This window comes from Pholis gunnellus, assembly GCF_910591455.1.
Source record: "Pholis gunnellus genome assembly, chromosome: 10".
Lineage (NCBI taxonomy): Eukaryota > Metazoa > Chordata > Actinopteri > Perciformes > Pholidae > Pholis > Pholis gunnellus.
In genome coordinates, this window is record NC_136537.1 from 19,354,908 (window position 1) to 19,379,504 (window position 24,597).

Sequence of the window (24,597 nt, forward strand, 5' to 3'; positions counted from 1 at the left end):
CGGGTAACATTTTGTAAGTGTGTCGTTCTCTAATGTGTGGACTAAATCCAATTAGCAGTCATTAGCGCTGTGACATTTGTGGCCAAACACTCTGAGGAGGTTTTGACAATTGAGTACACGGTGAGAGTGCATGTACGAGTTTGCGGGCCGTCCACGGAGTGCAGAGGAGGAGATTCTTGTGGTAGCTGGTTATTCTATGAAGACAGCAGCTCTGACAGGACCACCTAGGTCCTCTGTTTATTGTTTGAGAAAGTGTTTTGGTGGACAGAAGCCGGGCACTGCTCTTAAAGGTGTCGTAGGTAACCGATTGAGGCAGATCTGGAGTGATAGAGGCAGGGGACAGTGTAAAAGTGCGTGAGGAGAGAATGACTTTTAGGGGGTTGTGGGGTTAGCAGTGTTTCAGGCCAAGAGGGCACATGGGAGCCGTGGCCTGAGGATGGATCCCAGCCGACCCCCTCCTAGGTGTCAATGTTATGACATGTGTACCGCTCCACTGTTTTCTCTCACAACAAGAGCACTTCATCTTCCAGGGTGGCCGGGCCTCATAAAAAAAGCTTGATTTACATGCTGGGGATCAGACCGTCCACCTTCTCGTCTTCCTGTTGCACTTACGCTTCACTTCCTGTGGGCCTGCGCCCGACCGTCAGGGGTGATAAATAACCGCAGAATGGAGTGGGGAAAAGTTGAATTCCCTCTCTGATGTACACCCAAAAGAGGAATGCCTTTTTGTTTCAGTGTTACACGGAGGGTTAACGTAGGAGATAATCAGCCCTTTTTACATTTGTCAGTTGTGCTTTTGTTATATCTACCATGACTGCTCCTCAGATGTAAATCACGATGACTACATAGTTACTTTAATGACGTCTCGTGCTAAAAACAGGCTTGCTTGATGTGGAATCACAGAGTTGAACGCTGTATATGGAAAACCTGATGTGGGTTAATGAATATCATACGCCGTCTTCAGACTGAAGACGACTGCGGTTGTCAGCAGGGTTTTAGGACATGATATTCATTGTCATGTGTAATGATTCACCAGGATTCATTCAGACTTATACTGATCGGCACAATGTCTGAATGTTTAACATTTTTGAAAACATGTCCTGCGTTTGTCTTGATTGAAGTAATGACTGCTCGGCACAGAAGATGTGAATGTGACGTGTTTTAGAAGATGTACTCAGTCCCTTCCAAAATGACTCATATGAGAGTTTTCTGCTCTGCCACTCCTTCGGTTAATGTTTGGTTGAGTTTAGGCAATAAAATCTACTTGGTTAAAGTTAGGAAAAAGATCCCCCTCACGGTTAAAAGAAACCAATGTTGACTCTTGGTAGAACCACAGTCTCCAGCGTCGTAGTCGCACGCTTTGTACGCCCCAATCATCCGCCCCGACCTCGTCCCGATGTTTAGTGGCAACATATTCACGTCACACAACTTCTATTTGCTCAGTTACAAACACAGAACTGCCACTAAATGGACCTTGTGGTGACATTATTCAGTCAACTGATGTTTCCGAGGTCAAGATTGAGCTTTGAAACTCGGACAAGAAATCCTTTAAGTGCTCAAATTTGAACATGCACAATCACACAACTGAAGTATGTTTTTGTCTCCTTACACAACACAACATTGTGCTGTTACTTTACATGAAGGAGTCAGTTCACAGAGTTTGTATTGGGACTATTTCTTGCACCATTTTCATCCACAAGTGTATCTGCGACAATCTTGATCAGACATGACCACATGATCCACATTAAATACAGATTCTTCATCTGCGTCATTAAATTCAGTTTGCAGTTATCAGTCACATTCATTAAGACGTTGACTGTATTTACATCCACAGTAACGTGGCTTCATGTTACCTTACGTAAAAGTAACTCTAATGCAGTGAAGTTCACAGATTTAAAATTTGAAAAAGAAGAGAACTTGTATCAGGATTAGTATTGGTGAAAACACTAAGTTGAGGTATTGTCATTTGTATCAGGAGAAAAAATCACCCAAAAAAGTGTCCCAATGAAAACTGTTACATGGACGATCCAGAGTAACAGAAACACCGTTTCAGGACAGAAATGTTGTTGTTAATGTCAGTTTTCCTTTATTGCTCTGAGCACCAAACAGAGATTTTGTATTCACCTCCATCATATTCAGGTAGACGTATAGGCAAACAAACCAAAACAGGCTGCATGGCTAGAAACCACGAGACGTTATTTGACCCTTTGAAGTTCCCTTGCTGCCCGCCGGTTACATGGTTAGAACATTTTCAAAAAGTAGTTCCATTCAACATGAGCCAAACCAGTGACGAGGTCGTTGACAAACGTAAATTGACAAATGATCGCTCCCACTTCGTCCACACGACCCAAACAAATGCCTCATCGTTTCCTCTCACTGACTCCAAACAGCTATCATTGTCTCCGACACTGCGAGCATTATTCAAACACGACTACTGTCCACCAGACATGAGGTCTTACATTTGATCAGCTCATGGTTCTCAGGGCCTCTGGCGCCAGAGAAAGAAACACCCTCTCATCTTGTGGCACAAATAGGGAAACCCTTATGCCCTGTTGCCATTGCCAATATATCCGAACCGTGATGATGTTCCCACACAAAATACTTTGTGTTGTACGCAGCATCCAAGACCAACAGCGTATGAATGGAAAAGGAAACCTGCGTTCTATCACTCTTAAAAGGCAGCCGGCTAAAAGTAAACGAGAAAAACTCTCCCCGCCATGAAGGGTGATGCTCTTAACGACCCTTTCATGTTGGTGGAGTATTTGTTCACCAGGCGGTCCACTTCTTCTTCTTCAACCCCACACTTAAACGGTTGAACTTCACCCACATGAGGCGGGCTCTGTTTCAAAAGATAATTGAAGTGTTAATTTGAATAGCCATTTCCATTTTATTAATTAAAGCAAACATTGCCTCAAGTGGCCCTAGAAGCAGTTCCACGACATCTACGAGTGTTTCTTAAATATGTGTAATATATGCACTGAGGCGCGTTATAAATTAGGTTTTCTTTGCTAAGTGTCTCGGGTCTATTTTTGTATGTCAAAGCACATGATTGACTGCGCAGAAAAAGAAAACATCTTAATGCGTGTGATGGTCGAGAGTTAAGCTATTTATTCCAATTTGCCAATAAAAAGAGACTTTGAATGTGACTTTTATCTTGTGAGCTTTTCGTGCAAATATGTAAATGCATAAGTGCATAATTGAGTGTAAGAGAAAAATAAACAACTTCAAATAACAACTTCATTAATGTAAATGATTTCAGGTGCTGCAGCTACATTAATCAGACGTTTATTACTACAGAGGAAGTAAACTTGGTTTTTCTCTCATTTACAATTTACATAAATAAATGAAAAACATGAACGAAGCCAACAAACAGGAAGCTCACTCTGTCTAACATTGACATGCCATTTTTAACATTACAGAGATAACTGATATATAATTTGACATGTAATAAAATGTAATATTTACCGTGACCACTCAGGTGCAGGTCACTTGATAAAGCAGAACCTTGTTCATAGCAATACAATATTTTAAGACCCATCACTTCTTATTATCATTAAGTCTGATATCGCTAGATCTATGAGGAAATTCTAATTTGAAATAAAATCTCCTATTTAGCTGGTTGAAAACCTGGCATGAGATACAATTTTATTTAAACATCACATGTGTTGAGTCCAGCTCACAGCTGGGTGCATTTCTTTCTATCAAAAGCTCCCTTTTCAGTCTTTTTTCCCTCTTTTTCAAGTTCATTTTCACGTCTACAGCTTGTACACCCAGCAATGCCCATTGGAAGAAAACATTACTGGAAATGACCATCAGGTCGTGTTTTCATTTCACCCAAAAACAGACAGACTCAATGAGGTTCAAATTTGTCTTGTCAAAATATATGATTGGCCAATATTTCAAAACGTAAACTGCAAATGTCAATATGTACTGTAACACAAACCGTGAAGTGACTACATGTAGCTGCTGGACAACGGCCCACTTTGAGAAAGTGGTCAAGCAGGAAAGGAGCTTTTCCAAGTTTTCATTTTCAAGTTCAACATCACATTCTTGCAAAAACCAAGTTGCCCTGTGGCGATAATGAGATAACTTTCTTCTCAGGATTTAGCACTTTCAGCCGTAAACTGTAAACTGAACACGTACACAAACTTAAAGCTAATCTGATGTTTAAAATCTCACATTCTCAACAACTTATGTGACATTATTCAAACCAACAATGCAGTCACGTTCAATAAATGCTAACAAGTGAACGCTTGAAATGACCTCATGTCTGTTGGCTTATTAGAGTGGAGCAGTGCGGGACTCCATGGCGAAGAATCATGGTTTCCCTCTCTGTTTTGACAGGGAGAGTTATGCCTCACAGGCACCAGATTCACCACCAAGCCTCATAAGCTTGTGGAGAGCATTTAGGGCGCCGCAGGGGCCTCTTGACCTGAGAGGAAGTCAGAAGTATAAAAGGTGACAAATTGGTTTGTAACCAAACAAAGACATACGCAGACACCCCAATGCTGGAACATAACTAATTACACAAATACCTGTTGGCAAAGGTGAGAAACTGTGAGGAAATAATTAATTTTTGGTACTTTCTTTTAATATTAATGTCAACCTTTGGAGCTCAGCCACTCCAATTACAGGAAATATAAGAGCAGTGGGTCTCCCTACATCAGCCTATGATGAATGGAGCACTATGTGGGGGGAAAACCAGCATGCTCAGTTTAGAGATGCAAGAACGGACCAAAAGTCTTTTTATAAGGCAATAAATGAGAGGGGGGGGTTGTATTCAGATTTGTGTCTTTTTTCAGTGTGAGGCAGCGAGAAGGGCTTGATTATTTGATGGTTCGCGGCGAGCGGAGAGAGCAATTGCATGCGGTAAAAGGAGTCGAGGCGTCTTGGGCGCTGTGGTTGGCAAAGGTGCCACTTCTGGTCCATCCTTTAACTCCTCACCACACTATTCAATTCATGAGGCCGAGGCTCTGAGAGCCCCCTTTGGGATGAAGGAGCGTGTGCCTCCCTTCTCGTAATTAGAAGTTTCCCCCCCAGCCCAGATACTTATTTCTCTGTCATCCATCATGGAGGTTGTTTCTCTACTTCTTTGCTCTCTTGACTCTGCTGCAGTTTTGCTCAAGTCGTACTTAACAAGTATGCCTTTATTGAACATGTAGCACTCTGACGCCGACCTCTCTTCAGCTCATTTCAGTACAGTGGGCGTATTGAATGTAAATGGCGGCGCGCATGAAGATATCTCCGGACACCTTCACACAGACAAACGGAACAAACTCCAAGATAAAGTGCAACATGTCACCTAAATCCTCCTTCACCCACCACCCTCTCGGTTTCTTTCCCCCCAGGGAGCGAGGAGAAGAATGTCGTTTCATCTACCGATCACCTTGGTGGTCTTTGGGAAAAAGCTGCTGTCAGGGAATCCCCGGTGCGCATCCGACCTCTTGCCCGGACCTTCCACTCATCTGCTGGAAGTGAACCAGGCCGAGCTGCCTCGGCTGGTTCCTCCTGGCTGGTGAAACCTGAGCAGGTTGGTCACTTTGATCTGAGGGCAGGCAGGAAGAGAAGTGCCTTGTGGTAAATTCATTACTGTGGAGAAGCAGCTTTGTCACACATGCAGCTGCTGGTTTAGAATTTGGTGATTCAAATGCTATTAAGCTAAACAGCTTCATCTTTAAAAGACGATTTTATTGTGCATTATTTTTATTTGTAGTCCTTTCTGTGATTAAATATCTGGCACTGCAGCGGCAAAGCGTATAAAATGTCAAACGGAGAACGAAACACAAGAAGTCAGTCTATTGTAGGGTTTGAATGAGGTTAACTAACTTAATTGGACGAGACAATTAAGGAGAGCAGTAAAACTCCCCAAACTGCTCCATCAGGTGTTTATAGACTGACTTTCTTATTTAGTGATTTAGATGATCTGGCTAAACAGCTGGCTTGTTTACGACCTTTTCTGAACCGCTGACTATTCGTGCTTCTTGCCTTGTTGGACTTTTACTTTGGTCAGTACAATGTGATCATAACCCATAGAGGTAATAGCCAAAAGTACAAAAATATGATCAAAGTTGTAACAAACCAGAAGTGAATGAGCCGCCGCCTTCACTGCAACAGGAACTGATGTAACCACCTTCAAATGTTGAAACTTGGCTTAAGCATCTGAAGAAGCAGAGAAGCATTTCATCCTATGAACCTCACATTGACTTTAATATGATATATTTCTACTTTGCCCATATTTAAGACACTGGAGCACCTCAGGGTGCTAATTATTATTTTTTCATTTTATTACTCAATTTTAAATTCAACCTTGGCTGAGAAGTTATTTTCTTTGTCATCCACTGCAAAGGGAATCTTGCACTGAGGGTGCAATTTGTATTAGATTAGTGTACGATGTAATTTATGAGGAAATAAAGAATAAGTTATTCAGTTGATTCAGGGGACACGAGTATGTCTGAGGGCTGAGGTGTGAATCCAAGTCTTTGTTACTTTTTCCTCAAATGTCTCCACAGAAACCAATTTAATATTATAGAAATGTCCAAAAATGAATACGTTGAAGCCTTTTCAGACGTCTATGTGGTGGGCTTGGGCACAGGTCAAATCTTACTTTGGTGTATGTGCTGCAAACGTAGTTTATTTCTTTTCTTAAAAGGCTGCATGGAGCCCTTCATATTCCAAAGGAGTCTACCTGAAAAAATATCCAGTTAACTGTAACACTTTAAACTTTAATCCCATTTAGTGTTTATGTACTTTCTCATTGGGCTAGGAACTGTGTGTGTGTGTGTGTGTGTGTGTGTGTGTGTGTGTGTGTGTGTGTGTGTGTGTGTGTGTGTGTGTGTGTGTGTGTGTGTGTGTGTGTGTGTGTGTGTGTGTGTGTGTGTGTGTGTGTGTGTGTGTGTGTTAGAGAGAGAGAGAGAGAGAGAGCAGAGTAGCCAAGGGTCTGGCAGGTCACAAAGGCGGCTTTGTAAAGGAAGTTAATGAGTGTTTTATGAAAGTCTCTCGATGCTCTGCAGCTCTGCAACACCTCTGCAGCGCATCAGCTTTAAGTGTGTGTATGCTAGTGCACGTGTGTGTTTGTGTGTGTACAGTATGTGTGAGTGGTGTTTGTGAGTATTTATAACTATTTATATCTTCTTTTAAACAGTGATTTATAATGTTTGTTCACTGTTTAAGTTTTTGTGGTTTTGCCGGATGGTGGGTGGTGGGTTTTAGAGTTGATTTTCTTTTTCAATATATATGCTGAGGGTAAAATACTATGGAAAGTTTAACAACGCAGATTCAACCAAAGTGCACACAGTTCCTTTCATGCTGCACATCTCCTCTACTCCTGTGGTCAAGTGCCTTGCAGTTATTAGAGCTTATTTGTTCAAGTGGTGAGGAAATATTAAATATCACTCGTTCTCTGCTGAGACTGGGCAATGATTATCAACAGATGTCTGCCAGTTGGGCATTTAAATGTGTGTGTATTCGTGTGTGTGTGTGTGTGTATGTTTGGTGGCAAATTCAAGAGAGAGCATGAAAACGGAGAGGTTGTGTCATCATGAAGCTGATTGAAGGTTCCCACTACATCTGTACTTCTACGACCAGAGAGAGGGAAAGAGGAGGAATTAATGAGATGGAAAGTTTGAGTGGCAGCCGTCGGAAGCCCCAGGTGACCAATAGTTAGCCGTCCAGTTTAGGATCAGTCTGAAGTTAATGGCTCAATTTTTTCCACTTTGGACATTATCTTAACCTTTTCCTGCGTACCTCGGATGACTAATGTGAACCGTCTGTGAGGGTGACGTCGATTCTTGACCTCCAGAAAGAACATTTCTGGACACAAAGGGATCGAATGATGTCCTAGAATATCTGTCCTTGAAATGTAGCTCTTTTAAAAAAAATGAAATGACAAATTGTATTGGAATCCAATTACTAATGCAAACCTGTGTCAACTTTTTTGACATTTTTGTAATGCTGTAACTGTAAATTAGGTAGTTGCTGCATTAAAATTACTTCAGGTTTTGGGTGCTTTAATGACTACTTCACCATTTTAAGGCTTATCATTCTGCTGAGCTAAACAATGACTAATACACTATACACAGTGTGCACAAACATAAGCACATTTTGAACTTCAAAATATAGAATTAACTTTTCTTTAACTATGGCAATCATCCAAACAAAGATCATTAAAATGAGATAATCTACAAAATAAGTCTTTAGTAAGTTTAAATGTTGTAATTAAAAAATGTATGAAAAATAAATCTCATCTTACAATATCTTGAAAAGCATCAATCAACAATCATTGTTTCCTTTTTTTTCACATTTTTGAAATCCAGTTAAAAATGGCAGATAACATCCAACGCTACTGCTCTGCTCGGCCGATGAGGTTGAGGTTGTCGGTATGGGGGGGGTCAGAGGTCAGCGGGGCTCAGAGGAATGGGCGGTGAATGACAGGAAGATCCCCCACACCTTCTCCACACGTTCCACCCAAAACACTGACCTCTCTTGTCCCCCGTGGGTGCTCACCCACCGCAGGCATTAGCCACTTAAAAGAAACTCTACACCAGAAGAAGCACATAGCACCATGTGCTAAATTACATTAAGAGGTGACACCGGCCCAAACATGTGTCGATCTCTCCGTCTTTCACTCTCCACCCTCCTCTTTTATCTCCTCGAGACTCATAGAAGGACTGTTTTGCATGCTAATCCTGGCTAACTCAATTAGAGGTTCAAAGATGGACAAATTGGCACCAGACACTCTGCCCTTTAGTGAAACGGATATAACAACATCACCGCAAGTGCAGAGAGCTGCAACCTGCCTGAAATCATTCAAAGACGGGAACTAATAAGGCATTCTTTAAAGACCCCCTCCTACTCAAAAATGTGTGGATGGGATCTCCACTGAAAGGGAGATGTCTGTGCACATCCCTTAAATCTGAGATTCAATCAAATCCTGAGCAAGCTAGATTTCAGAGCCAATTGCTGTCTAATACGCAAATAGTGACATATTGACAGGGAAACGGTCTTGACAGTCAGTACAGAGAACGAGTTTGCATTAGTTGAAGGTTTTGACAGCAAATCTGGTAGAGTGGGACGTTTTTTGAACGTAGTGACTAGCTAGTGAACATAACGGAGCACAGCTATAAAAAAAAAACTCCATGACTTGGTGCAGAGCTAAAATCGGAGCAAACATTTGATGTACATTTATCAAGTGGACAGACACACAACTCCAAATATACTCCATGTCTTCTAGATGTGAAGATAAGAAGCTGTTTGCGAATACGTTATCCAGGTTATGTGTACAGTTTGCGTCGCTGCTGCCAGAAACAGCAATTTAATGCAAGTTTTAGTATTTTGTGACTATGACCCATCAAGTTTGCAGTTTGTAAAAGCTAAAAAGTTCTAAGAAATGTGATATTTTCTGGAAGGTAAGTGGTCCAGCTGTCTGCTAAGAACGAATGTTTTTATTGATCATTAATACAACAGTTACAGCTTATAAACCCTTTATAGAGTATGCCTTATCACTGTTCTGAATGGCAGTTAGTTTATTTTGCAGTTAAGCTTGCAATCACATAATTTTGCTGAAATTTGTTATAGGACACTGACATAATCAGACTGTCATAAAGTGTGCGCCGTCATCTCCATTTGTACAATTCATTGCATCTTCCCTGCTAGACGAGCACAGACAACAATTAATCGGGTTTGTTTGAGCATGCTGAACCTTTTCACCTTTACCTGAGGAAGAAAACTTTGTAGTAATTGTAGTAATTGGGAATTAAATAGAGATGTGCTGGTGATTTAAAATGTATCCACACATTCTGCAAAAAGAAAACGTACTATGGTTTGACTACAAAGCTCCAGAGTCTTTTTCACTCTCTTCACTGTCAGTTTCACTTCCCCTCTGCTCATCTCTGAGCTCCTCCACTGTTGCCTGCATGGATGCAGCACAAAGCATGCTGTGTTGAACTGCTGCCTGTCCTCCGAGAGCCAGCCTTGCTTTCTTAGCTGGAGAACATAAGTGTTGACCCCAAGACAGAACCCTTTCTCCCCTACTGTGAGTGACAGCCCTGCTTGAAATGTGGACTTAGGACCTTGTTGCCCCCAATGGGAGGTAAGGGGCACGCTCCCTCACAACACTGCAGTCTGGGTGGGCTCAATCACGGAGGACATCTTCCACTGGTGGTACAGTACATGCAAACATCTCAAATGTGAATCAGTGTATTATGTTACGGTGAAAAGCACCTACCATTCAGCCCGCAGGTTCTGTTTGTGAAAAAAAATCCATCCTACTTTAAGTTTTTTAAATTTAGCCACGGCAATTGAATTTCTTGTTTCTTTGCTCTGCAGATTAAACCCGGTGTGTTAAACAAGAACATTAAATAATCGAGTGTCGATTTTGGCCGTTGAAGAAGTGCTCTACACACGACTTCGCCGTTCCATAACATTGTATGAAACTCAAACTGACTGGACGAATGTCTGCCTTTTAAAACAAGCTCACTCTCAGGCCAAAATCATTAGTAAAGTAATCCATCAGCCTAACCCTGACTCACTCACCCAAACCACAGTGTCAGCCAATACAGACGAAGCTTTTCACCGTTCAGAAGGTAACACAGACCGTATCTGTCATGAGGAGAGGATGAACTCGCTGATAGCAGAAAATGACTGACAACAGATGGAGTCTCAAGAAAACAAAGTCTAATACCTTTCGGATTTTCTCAGACAAAGATATGGGTTACATCAAGATAAAGCTGCATACTAGAATGACAACGCCTTGCACAACTTTCAAACCCTTTCTCCTGCTTCTCGTCGGGCTGCTCGAGGAAACAGCGGTTACACTAAACTGGGTTTGCTTTGGCCTGAACAGAAGAGACCAACCACTTATTGCACCAGATGCCAGTCATGGCCCGCTGATTTTTTTAGTAGAAAAGTTTGGTGAAATGTCAGTCTTCTTCGTTCCCCCCTCAGTGCGCTATGTGTGTGTGTATGTATATATATATATATATATGCTCAAAAATTAGCCACTTTGTTAGCTCCTGAACCTCACACGTCTACTGAATGTATGTGATTCATAGCCAGCCAGCGTGCTGCATTAACAGTCTGGCATGGAAAAACATTCATAAATTGACTTTAATGGAGTCTTTGATGAAACTATTGTTGGCTAAAATACCAGAAAACCATAATGTATAAGATTTAATGATGGAAATAAGTTGTTTTATAACCCAGCATCAACAAGTTGCATACTGTAGGTATTTAAAGTGGGAGGAAAAACTGTGCTCTGCATCTTGCCAAGTATGAAGCTGTGTGGTGTACAAACAAATAAGCCCAAACAAGTCCAAATAAAGCAAAGTACTTTGGCTCCATTTATATAACTGGGGCCTCTTACAGTTGGACTGGTCTCCTCTCATTGACTTCCTTTGATGCGTCCAGCTCTGTGGTGCAGTCCAGATCCCATCAGACAGGCAGACATAACGTGGATACAGTGCACCTGAGCTGCTGAATCCACCACAGAGAGCAAGTGGGGAGATGTTCTGGTATGCAGGAAAAACCAGCTCTATTTCAAGCCCTTCGAAATCGCAGAGAGGGTTTCCTTGTAATCCCATCCGTCATATTTACTCCAGCCCCCAAATATCCACAAGGGCCGAGCCCACCCCCTCTTCAAACAAGCCCTCTGGATCTGAACCAAACATCTCAATAAGAATTTTTTTTTTTAAAGGGCTTCACCGTGCTGATCAAGGCTCAGAGATCAGCAGAGGGCAAGTACTCCCTCACTAAGCATGTGATGTTTCTCTTCAGATTTCGCTGCATCGCTTTGTTCAGAGCAGGAGGCCTGCCTCTGCGTCCTCTGGGTCCAGCCAGCTCGCCAGCCTGTCAGCCAGTCCGACTTTTAAATGTGCGCCTGCAGCAATGCGTTCAGTCAATGACCTCTTTATTTGTTAAAATAGATTATTTTAAATAAATTACAGAGCACTTTCACTGAATAAACAGAGACTTTGGGGCTGCGGCCTGCGTTACATACTTACCGCAGCCACAGAGATCCTAAATGACTAGTGAGCTGTGTAATCGCCTTTGATTTCACTGATAGGACGCTGATTCTTTGGGTAAAAGAGATGGAGCCATTGAGGAATCTGAAAGGCAACACCGCTAAATGGGGGGAAAGGCAAAAAAAAAAAAGAAAGTCTCATGTGGGGAATATGAACTTATGATGTTTCTAACCCCGCCATGTCGACGGAGGAGTCCATTAGAAGAACAGAGGGGAGCTTGAGGGAGTCCTGTCATTTCTTCTCCCCGCAGCCTGAGAGGTTTAACACTCCTTCAGCCTGGATCTGTGCCACGCCAGAGACGCCACCCTGAGCGAAGAAGAAAAAACTGAGAGGAAAAAGGCTCAGACCTCACTCCTTCTTCCCCTCTTAACCTTTCATTTCTTTTCTACTGACCAGTCAGTTAATCACATCGGAGGCTAGAGTTGCTCCGGATGGAGAGAGGTTTCTCCGCCGCCCACAGAAATGCAGCATAAGGAGAAAAGTATTTGGTGTAATTCGAGGCCAGTCCAAATCTGCCACCCCTTAATTTTCTAATTAGTTAATTTCTCCACACGTTGCTGGTATGCAGAATTGTTATGCAAAAAGGTGAGAAATGCACACTCTGTTCTACGTCTGTGTGCAGCTAATTTAGTGTGGCAGGGCCTAGTTATGCCTGGATTACTGTTGCCCAGAAAGAAATCTAGAATAATAAAGTGACAGGAAAAATGCTGGCGGAACCAAAGCAGAGAAACCATGAAGAAATTAGATTTGATTAACCTTATGAGTGCTAGTTTCAATTCTCACAGGTCTATTTATTTTTGAACATGTGGTTGACATTCCTTCAGCGGCACATTTCCCGGCACGTCTATTACATCTAATCTTTAAGTGGTTCCAAAAAAAATGTTTAAAAAAAAATGAGCTGCATGTATGTGCACATACGTCATACAGGCAATTTAGAAAATCGACATTTGAAATGGTAATATGGTCCCGACTGTTTTTATTCCTCTGTGGTGCACAGATTACAGAGTAAACTCAGCAGATGATTTATTTATACTAGATGCAATATATCGTCATGAGTTAGTCTGTATTATTTACGTCTGCTTGTAATTAATCATAATCAGAGCTGCAACTAATTGTCATTATTGATTAATCTGACCGTTATTTTCTCTAATAATTACTTTGTTTATCTAGTGCTAGGAAATTGTGATACTTTTTCAAATCATTATTTCCTCTAAAGTGACGTCTTCAAATAACTTGTTTTATCCGATCATGCAGCAGTCTAAAACCCAAAGATAACTTTGCTATAAGACAAAGAAAAGCATCAAAAACAGGAGAAGGTGAATTCGGTAAGTGTTAAGGTAACTGCTTCTCAAAATTGTTGTTAGTTAATTTTCTGATGATCATCTAATCCAGTAGTTTATTGCCTTTTTGACCTGTGACCCCTTTAAACAAAGCAGTCTAATTGTGATGCTTCACAATTATATGTAGCAGAAATGTTTTTCTACTCTTGTATTCTGTCAACAGTGCCGTTACATATGACAAAACTTTAAACGTTTATATTTCTTTTATTATAAAATACCTGAACCACCTGCAAGGCTGTCACGGTGTCATTCTAAACAGCTAAGGACTGTCAGCACTGATGCTGCGACTAAATAGAACATCCAGTTTAATAACAACAGCACAGATGGAACAGAAAAGTCTAGCTCATGTGTTCCTGATGTTTGTGTTACTTTACTAGCCTGCAGACAGACACTAGCTAGCATTAGCTTACCCAGCAGGTGGAGACAGACTGAACAAAGTGGAATCTGAATACTGTTCAGTCGACTCCCGTGACTTCATCTTTCACCTTGTCAATAAACACAGGCCTCAGATCAGTGTTCAGTGTCTTGTTCCAGTCTGCTCCTTTTCAAACAAGCGACCGTTAAAGTTATAATGTGCAGGAATTTTCAGAAAAACAAATGTATAGACTGATACAAAAATAATCCCTCTCAACCATCACTCATGACCCACAAGAGGTGTGGTGGTGTCTGTATCTACAGAGCCTTTGGGCTCCAGGTGTGTGTAACCTCCAGCCAATAACAGCGTGCAGGGTCTGCAGCCGGCTCAGGTCGTCAAATAGGTCGTCACGCCCCTCCGTGTCTGATACTGAGGCAGAAGCATTACATTCATGTGCACGAGGCCCAATTTAGCTCGGTCGGATTCAAAGCAGCCGTATTTGATGGATGAAATGAAATTAGTCACATACACAGCTCACAGGATGAAAGTTGCCCTTTGACTGCATTCATCCAAAACACAGCAAAGCTGCACCTTCCTGCAGGGTTGTGTGGAGGTGCGGGTGTGTTAATTTGTGATACGCTCTATGGTTTCATCGACCATTGCTGCTCTCTCTCTCCCTCTCCGTCCCTCGCTCGCTTGTTGAGCCGAGGAGGAGTGGCCGACTTTAAATGCTGTGTGTTTAAAACAGCAACCGACAAATGGAACTTATACCTTTTAAAATCCTTACGATGTAGCTAGAGCCAGCTAGCCACCTGAATTAGCAACGGTCCAGTAAATGGGGTAATTATTGATGTCACTATTTAGCCGGCTATCAATATGTTTTTTGACGGTAACCTTTTTGTGTATCTTGTAAGAACTTCATTTTAACATTGTAGACATTTACACATCATGAAAAAACTAAAGTTTGTATTAATAAAATGTATCCCCCTACCTATCATCTCTAACAGTGAATGATCTGAACTGCTGAACTAATCGATTGATCCACTAATAGTTTTAGTTCCAATCATAAGTATCAAACTGTATCTGTGATTATTATTTTTTTATTCCATCAAAGTTTAAATGTTTTTTTATCAAAATTGACCAACGAGAAAGATCACGATGAATCGAAACATGTTTGCGTCCCAAAGCCAAATACGTGATTACCTGTTTTTGTTGAGTGTGCATGTATGATTATGAATAATTACAGGGAAAATTTTAAAACTTAATTCATAAGCCATTAAGTGTTATGAATAGCAATTTCTGTGACTCTCTCAGTGGCTCTTTAAGGCCACTCTGAATGCGGCGCACAGAGCCAGCTCAGTTCTCCCTCTTTCTGGCAGCTATAATTGAGCCTAATAGCTGCAGCACAGACATAGGGAACCTCTTTGACACCTAGACCAAATTTTCTAATGAAACGATCAAATAAGCATCATCCAGCCTCAGCATATCAAAGCCGCCGGCAGCTGGCAGCATGTCATAGTCTGACATTTGGTTTTTTTAAGCGCTGCCAGGCCTGTTTCCCCTCCATGTCCTCTGGCCTTGTATTAACACTAATAATAGGGAAAGGTCTACAAGTAGAAGAGATGTAGAGATGAATGGAGGAGACTTTTGCCAGCTGCTGAGGAGAAGTTGGCTGATTGCATCTATACTGAAGTATGACAAGACGTGTGTGCGTGTGTGTGTGTGTGTGTGTGTGTGAGACAGAGAGAGGAAGAGAGAAAAATTGAAGTCCATCTTAATTCCAGCTGTTTTTATTTTGACTCGTCTTCTTTTGTAAGGTGTATTATGGAGCTGAAGCAGTTAGTCGATCGCCAGTAAATGTTTTTATAATTGCATTTTGATCTTTTTGATCTAAAATTCAGTATCTTTATGTTTTCTACTGTTTCTCAGACAAACAAAGCAATTCGAATATGTCACCCGTGGCTTTAGGAAATTGTGACCGGCTTTTCTGACTACTGACATTTAATTGACTCTTAATTGATTAATCAAATAAATAAAGTGGATTAATACTGTATATTACAGGTTTTGCTGGCCTGTTGTAGTTGATTGGGTTCTTTGTTGTCTGCCATTTCCACTCAAAGAAAGAATTCTGAATTTACAAAGGAAAAGGCTGTTCCAACTGAAAATACTCAAACATTACTCAAACAGGAGTAAATATTGCATTTGTTAGGGACTATTTTCAGCTGCGGATGAATACATCTTTGGTGCTCTAGTGAGTATTTACAGCAGCAGAACTATGTGAATGTAGCTGTATGTGTTGAATGAAGGAACATATGTGTATTTTATGGTTTCTGGAAAGAATGGAAGTCTATGAGGAATAAGATATATCAGAAAAGAGCTTGTTAGGCAGATACATTGTTGTTTTTGGTCTTTTCATTGGATTTGTTGTAAATTACAGTAATGTTGAGCACATTCATATCAATGTGCACATTAAGGTTCTGTGAAGTACAGTAGAGAAAGGGAATAAATAGTCTCTTTATCATAGTGCTAAAACTTTTGTTGCGTTTTCTTATCCTTTGTGATGTGAAACAAAATATATTTCCGTGTTTGAGGGCCAGTCAGACCAAATACATTTAAAATGTAGACAGTGGGAAATGGGCGACACAACTAAATGACACTGTTGCTCTCCAATGAAGGAAAATAATGTAAGTATCTTTTCATAAAGGTTGTTGAATTCAGACCAAGTAAAAGAAAGCAAAACGATTTCTCAAAGCTCGCCGTCTTCCTCAGTTTGACATCGCAGTCCCGGCAGCAGTCGTTAGACCTTTTCAGGAGTCCCCAGTGGAGCTCAGGATGTCGTCGGGCCGCCGTCTGCTTATTTTTCATGCTTCTATTGGGACTGAACACGTGCAGACCGGTGCCCACTTCTTTCCCCTGCACTTGTTTGGTTACATTTTGACTTTCTGCGAGATAAGAACCAGATTTAACTCTTATAGCGCCGGGGCGGGAGTGGCTGAAAAAACGTCTTACGATGTAGTCTGCTCTATCTCTGCGAACTCGCCCCTATTATGTTACCTTTCAAGTGCTTTGTCACAGGAGAGAGGCCGAGCTATTCTGGTTTGCTTCTCCTGTGGGCCGACCCAAACAGCCTCGGTGTTGTTTTAAGAGCCTTGTTTTAACGAGTCTGAGTGTGTGGAGAATGTTTCCAGTTAGCCGCACACTGTTTATTTATGGAATATTTTCTGACACCTACTTACACCATTATCATCCCCTTTCTTGTAAAGTCCCCAAGTGCTACCTCTGAAGGTGCCTGCTTCTCGTAGACCATACCTCTTTAATGTGCAATCAGAACAGTCACGCTGATAACAAAATGGAGAATTAGCCTCCTAAAACTGCACGTAGAAACTGCTGTAAAAAGACTTCTGTTACTTCATTCAGCCAGGATAATCCACTTAATAATAGTCTATACTGCTTTCCACTGAGACCTTAAAAAACAACCAGTGAAACCTACCAAACGGCACCAGTGTCTGATTTTGAGTAGTTTACCTAAAATGGTCCAGACCTTAAAAGAGACAATTCACTTTGCAAATGCAGCTGTTCACACCAAACCGTCCCACTTGTTTGAAAGTATTTTCTGTTACATACAAGTGTGTGAGTGCCACATATTGCAGTAAAACCTGAATCTCATATTGTTGAGTGTCAATGAAGGACCAACTAGACCAGCCTGTGTCCAAAGGCAACAAGCAGAACTCCCTCTGTCCACCTTTCATCAATCTCTTTATCACTGTTATTTGTCTTGACTCGTGTTCTTGCAAAGCCAGCGAGGATAGTTGTCTTACTCTTCTCTGTTTGGACAAGGCCTCCTCCCTAACACCCCCGGATTTGCCAAGGGCTCTGATCAATTAGGAGTTCAAACAATTCTTTCACAGGTAGGGATTTTTTTTTTCCAGCCCTTCACCGGGCCTCCGCTGCTGACTTTTATTGCCTCGAGGGTATCGGCTTGTCATTTTGGGGCAGAGGACAGGTAAAGCTGACTCAAAAGGCAGGGAAATAACTTGACAGAAGTCCTCTCTCTATTCTTTTTCCCTTTTTTCTTTCCCTCCCTTTTCTCTGTTCACCATCTGGCGCAGCTGCCAGTGGAGGACTCTGCTGTGACCCCGTTGTCAAGGACACAGATGGGAATTAGGAAAAGTGGACTTGTTTCAAACAATTATAGAAATTACTTTAATATCTTAAAACAAAAAGACGGAGAAATATATTTATTTGAGATGTTGACTGTCAGCTTGAATTTCCACTCGTGTGTGTGTGTGTGTGTGTGTGTGTGTGTGTGTGTGTGTGTGTGTGTGTGTGTGTGTGTGAGACAGATAAACTCCTGTAAAGGATGATGTGGAGACTGTCGCCAGGTGTGTTTTGTATTGGACTTAATCTTTCTGTTTGGTCGTATACTCTTTTTAAAATCTAGTCCAACATAAGCACCTGTCTGAGACTTACGGAGGAGCGGGTCGTGACCTTGTGCCTACAACTCTGAAATGGACACCAACTAATAGAGACCCGTCTGTTAAATTGTAATTGAATGTTACATGGCACTCTGAACTCAGAATGGTCTTTTTTTTTTTTTTCGTAAGCGTGCAGGATTTAGGCAGACGCTCCAATGACAACTTAATTTCATCACTGAGGAGCAGCGCCGAGTGTTTTTGTTTGAGCCTCTCCCTGAAAATACGGCCCTTATTAATGATAATTGGTAAAAAGGTGACACATGTCTGACTCTTGTTTATCTTACATTTTAGATAATTTGAGGCGCACTTTTTTTCACAAGGACAAATTAAAATTGGAAAAACTGCACAATGTCTTTTTTCTTGCAAAAGATAGCCGGTGCTTTGTCGTATTCACGGCAGGTTTTATTTCACTCTCAAGGCAGTTCACTTGGAAATTGGAGGAACTTTACTCTATACTCTATACTCTATGCTTTTCTGCTAAATCACAGTGATAAGCAGAAGTTCAGTCGCCACTAAAGTTCTTTCAAATGGTGCATTGATTTGCTCGGCTGCATGCAGCTTTAAACAATTGCAGATTTCATTAATAAGGATATATTTTAAGTTCGCAAAATTAAAGAGATATGTAGATCCTTTACAAATAGAAGTCCTATTTACACCAACGTATTATGAACTGAATATACTTTAATAGTACTCATTGTGGAGAATTTCCACTCTCAGAGAATTATTGATTCATGAAACTGTAAGCAGCATTTTAATGTTGGATCTGGTCCAGGTGCTGCTACTTCAAACTACTGTAGTGCTACTAAATAATAGTTCTGGATCAAACTTAAGTTTAAACAGTTCATGTAGTCATGGAAGGTGCTCGCTATTGAATTTTATTTTATTAAATGATTTTTTCTTGTTTTTTATGAATATTACTGTCGAGTTTTGTGTATTTTAATGACCCGTCTTGCAAACCAGCTCAGGCTATAAATGCTGAGGTACAGTATTGGTTCATGCTTTATACTTGTCTCTATACTAATAAACATCAAATAAATAAAAAAGCACTAGTAGTACTAATACAACTAAATGCTGACACAGGTAAAAGCCACATACTGTAACCCTTTAAGCCAGCAGGATGATCAAAAAAAGAAATAATAAACTGTAAATATCTCAACACTAAACGGATTTCATCTTCAATAAAGAAATTGATTGATTGATTTAAACATAAGGATTTAATTATATTTTACATGTTTTAGTATCACTGAGTCATATACATAATTGTTTGATTGAAGAATGAGATTCATAGTTAAGGAGAGGCTATGTTATTGACTTTATTTAGAAAAAAAGGCATCATATGCCCAAATGATCTACTATAATATCAGTTATTGGTCTAAATGTCCACTTTTAGTTAAACCTGATCAGGCAAGTGTTGCTGCTTTGATTGATTTAAAATCTGATGCAGACTTCTGTTTGTTCAATGATGGAGGAGGAGCTGTGTTTACAGAGCAGCGGCAGCAGAGGGAGTACAGCACTGTCTGTAGGGAATTGTGTGTGTGTGTGTGTGTGTGTGTGTGTGTGTGTGTGTGTGTGTGTGTGTGCGTGCGTGTCAGGTTTGGCATTGAACACCCTTGGTAGTTGGCACCCTCTCTGACTCAATAAATACTTATTTTTCCCATCATTCCCATCTCATGAAACAACATTTCTGCTGTTGTCTGCACTGACTAGGAGAAAGAAAAAACACTTTTAAGTCCAATAATACCTTCCTAAAGACGGCACAGACTGATTTCAAAGCCAAAGTCACAAAAGCAGTGAAGGGCCAACCTGGGATTGGGCTTGTCTAATGTTACCAAAACGGCAAACTGTGAAAGGCCCCATAATTGATACGCAGGACCCCAGAGGGCACGACTCCTGTCAGATCAGCCACAGACAAGAACTGCCAGAGCCACGCACGGCAGCGAATAACGGCTAATTAGCCCCGTTTAAACATTTCCTGGTTCGAAGAACTTAATTAGAGCGCGGGCCACAATCACACGAACAATAGCCGCTCACTTAGTAAAGAGTGTGGATCAGATGGTTGGTAACATTTAGGGAAACGGATCAAAACTGAACCAGATGACATGCAGAGCAGCTGAGACCCACTGCGAGTGAACAGATCTCTAATCAGCTGAATAAGAAAACCAGTGCTCGGTGTTTGTTTACTGCTTCTTTCACCCTGTGTGGATAATATGAGAACTATGCCATGTGTGGAGACTTGATGATGAATATATTTACAGTATATTATGGCTTACATTATTGATTAATGTGCCAATCATTGTTTTAAAGCATCATTTGATTGTTAAAATATTAGATAAATACTTCCAAAAAATGTCCATCAGAACCAGGTGATGTCATCATATTGCTTGTTATGTCAGACCAACACTCAAAAACCTAAAAATGTTCAGTTTACTGTCACATGAGAGACAGAAAGGAAAGATAATCCTTACAATTTAGAGGCTAAACTAGAGCCAGAGACACAGCGGGGGAAACAGTTTGCGCACTTTTATAGTTATGGACGGTGTGTTTGGTTAACAGCTTACAGAACTAGTACAAACACGGCGGACTGCATCGCCGCCGCTCAGCCGCTGTTACGTGGGGCCGTCAGCTTGGTGAGTTTAATTTGGTTTTTGGCAAGATTGAATGACACGTCCTCATGACGACTTTGAGGCGATTGCCTGCATACATTGCAACCTGGTTTTGAGTTTGAATGAAGTGTGTTTGACACTTTGAATTCACACATTACATCAGCGGTCGTTGTAGACTCACCTGCAAGAAATCTGCACTCCACTGAGTTCATCTTATAAGTTTCTTATTTTATAGGATTCTTATAGAGCTTCTGCTGTTGCTTATCTCATTAAGGTTCACACATTAAAATTGATCAAATAAAACATTTACACAATAATGTCAATGAAAAGTGGAGATAAGATTCACAAAGATGGTAATGCAGAATTGGTATTATAAACAACTGTTCAACTTGTGGCAAAATAAAACACTATACCCACTCCTGAAAACTAACTACATTAAAGTGTCTGTTTGTGGATTTAAGTCTGATTTCAATTCACATAAGTCATGTTCCAAATAATATGAATATAAAAAGGAGCATGAGAGGAACAGGTGCACAAATTGAAAACGTGCCAGTCTCGTACCTGAATATTTAAAAATAATAAACCATATAAAAGTGTTTGCACACATTACTTGACCCAGGTGTAGCTGTGTTTTTAATAAGCGACTGAACCAACTGGTTTGCTGAGTTGATGCGTGGCACTGTTTACTCAAGGTGAATTTATCGATCTGCTTTCTGTTGATTCATTTATCGATATTTTGATTTCTGCCTAACGCAACATCTTCTCTTTCAAGTTTTGAAGCCAGGTTGACATTTTTCTTTGTGGTTAATCTCCTTGTTGACGTCTTGAGTTTCACGCTCACGCAGCCTCGCAGCTCCAGAGTTGGACTGAAGTGTTGCCTTCTCACTTTGCGTGTGTGTGTGTGTGTGTGTGTTTCCATGCTGTGTCCACAGGACAATAGACATCATGAATAGACATCAATAAATAATAGACAGCTGAATGCCAACTCAACATAATGCTCACCTCACTGAAGAGGTCCCTCACCCCTCAGCCGTCTGTCACAGATCATCATTAACGTTGTCTCTTCTTGTCCCTCGGCTTACAGACACACACAGCACTAAAGCAAATAAGCCTTTTCAACAGACAGATTCCCGCTTATCAACATCCCAGTATAGGATGTTGTATAACCAGTATCACGCTGTAGTAATCTGCATTCTAATTAAATTGGACCAAGACTGTTTGTTTAGATGATCGCATGTCACTGACACTGCGGCTTAGTTCAGCCACAATTAACCTTTAAATGTAATTCCTTTGTGATTTAAACTGACGCTGCTCGGAGAACATCGTGTCCAGGGAAACATGAGAGTGACCGGTCTCCCACATGACTTTGTTGCGTACATTATACATATTTTTGGTTTTATTTAATTAAAGTTAATGCACTACTTTTTTTCAGTTTAGAGACAGAAAATAAGGAAGACAGGGATGGGATTTGAATTTGCAACAAAGGTCCGGAGCCAAACTCAAACCAGAGACGTTGCAATTAAAAGGCTAATGTCCTCCACCTCCAAACCACACGGAGACCCAGTTTAGATTTCTTACGTTTTTGTGAAATAAGAGGATTGTATCCGTTAGGAGCTTTGAGATCTTGATACCACCAACTTGAAAAGTACTTTAAATACAGTGTTCAACCCTAAAAGGTAGTTGTAGATATCATAAAACAAAACAGGTATAACCTTATTACTTTGTATTAAGTTTGATTAATTATTAGCTATTTTAATCTGATTTATTTTTTCAAAACTTCTTATCCTTCACAAAGGGCTGTTTAAGATTATTCTGTTACTAACATTTGTTTTTTCCTTATAGTTTTTGGCTGTGTGATCATTATTTATAAATATGTAAAAGTACAAATACAATGTAAAAAAACAACAACAAAAAAGTAAAAGTTCTGCATTCAAAACCACACTTCAGCAAAAGTAAAGAAGTATTGTCTAAATACACTTAAAGTATCAAAAGTAAAATTATTTGTTCTTTAGTAAAATGGCCTCAGTGACTGAGTTAGTTTAGAAGTTTAACAGAGAAATCATTCTTTAGTGAAACTGCTCACAGGCATCATCCTCAGAAGGGCACAACTAGACGCTTTTATGGGGTCACAAGCCAAACGAGTTGATTCCCAACCCGAACTGGTATTATTTTTGCCAATACATTCTATTTTATAAGCCTATTATATGTTGAAAAATAAAAAACCTAACTATAAACTTTAACTGAAGTGAAAAGTACAATATTTAATGATATATATTATCTCTAAATAACATCTTTCACCGTATCAGTCTCCTCTGATCTCCATCCTGTTTGGGTGATCTTGTACTAAAGCCCGCTGCTTTGTGTTCCCACCTGGCCGCAGGTTAGCAGGTCGCCAGGTAAGCATTTAACAAGCCCTCCATTGGCTTGTCTGCTCCACTTAACACCTGACATGCCCCCTCCGTGCCGACCTCTGACCCCTGACCCCAGACTGACAACCCCGGGAGACGTCTCTCGGATACTTTCCTTTCTCAGCTGCTCAGCTCTTTTCTTCTTGGCCCCTCGCTGAGTGCCGCAGAGTGAGACAAGGTGAAAGGTATCCAGGTTTTTTTTTAGGAGGGGCGGGGGCCGCGCAGGTGTTCATGCCTCCACACCTCTCAAGTTCAAAAGCCATTGAGTCCTTAGCAACCAGGTAACAGTCAAACAATGTGTCACACACCCCCCACCCTGAGGCGACCGTGTCTTCTGTTTTACTGTCAGAGCGCTGGGCTCTAAAGAGCCTAATCCAAACGCCTCAAATTCACGTCATCCTCACCCACTGACAATGAAAATATACATATTAACCCAACCGCATGTCTGACATCATCTGATATTATTCAGTCACACCAAAGTAAAACAGCCACACAAACATTCATGGAGCTAGAAAATAAAAGCACAGGACAGACAGGCTTGTGCTTATCTAACAAAACACCCCCTGTATCACGGCTCAGTCTGTCACCTTTTTTTTTCTTTTCTCACCAACATGTCCAATATTTCCCAGCTCCTGCCAGTTTATGGGTTCAAAAGTGGGAGCCGGTCCAAGCATTACTAGTAACATTAGTGTCAGTAATTTAATGCGCAGGTGTGAATGGATTCTCAAACAAGCCGAGGAGGCCCCCGGGGAGGCCCCCCGGCGAGGCCCTCGCAGGACGGCCAGGGCCAGCGGCAGGTTTAAATAAATACGCTGCTGAGCAGACGTGTCGGCAGCTGGGGCCCGATATGGCCGCCGCTGTTTGTGTTGTGGATTTGCGAGGGCGCTGAGGAGAAAGCAGTGGTGACTCTAGCACGTTTGAGAAGAAGAGGAGTAGAAGTGGCACCTGAAGACGCGTCAGAGGGGAGCTCGTGAACACTGATGGTTTTTATGCAGGCAGCTTTTCATAAACTCACCTTTCACCCCACTGCGGGCTGTAATTGTTTTATTTTTTATTGTTAAAAGTTATAATTATGACGATGTTCCTGTTGATCGGAGCGTAACATCAAATACAGAAGAATCCCGCACGCCGTCAATCAATTATATTCACTTGATTTCATGAAAAAACACACAATGTCTGGCAGGTTAACATGGAGGCTGGTTTCTATACACCTGACGTGATATTGAACCTCAATCATTTTTAGGTTAAGTACCGACATCTGGCATTCAATGTCTGGTTTGTTGTTGGATCAGTTAGTTCCTGATTTAGATCAAAGTTTTGCCAATTTCACACGAAAGCTTTTGTGTGGTTGCTTCTATTTTGAGAAGATTAACTTATTTTGTCGAAAGACAGAGAAGGG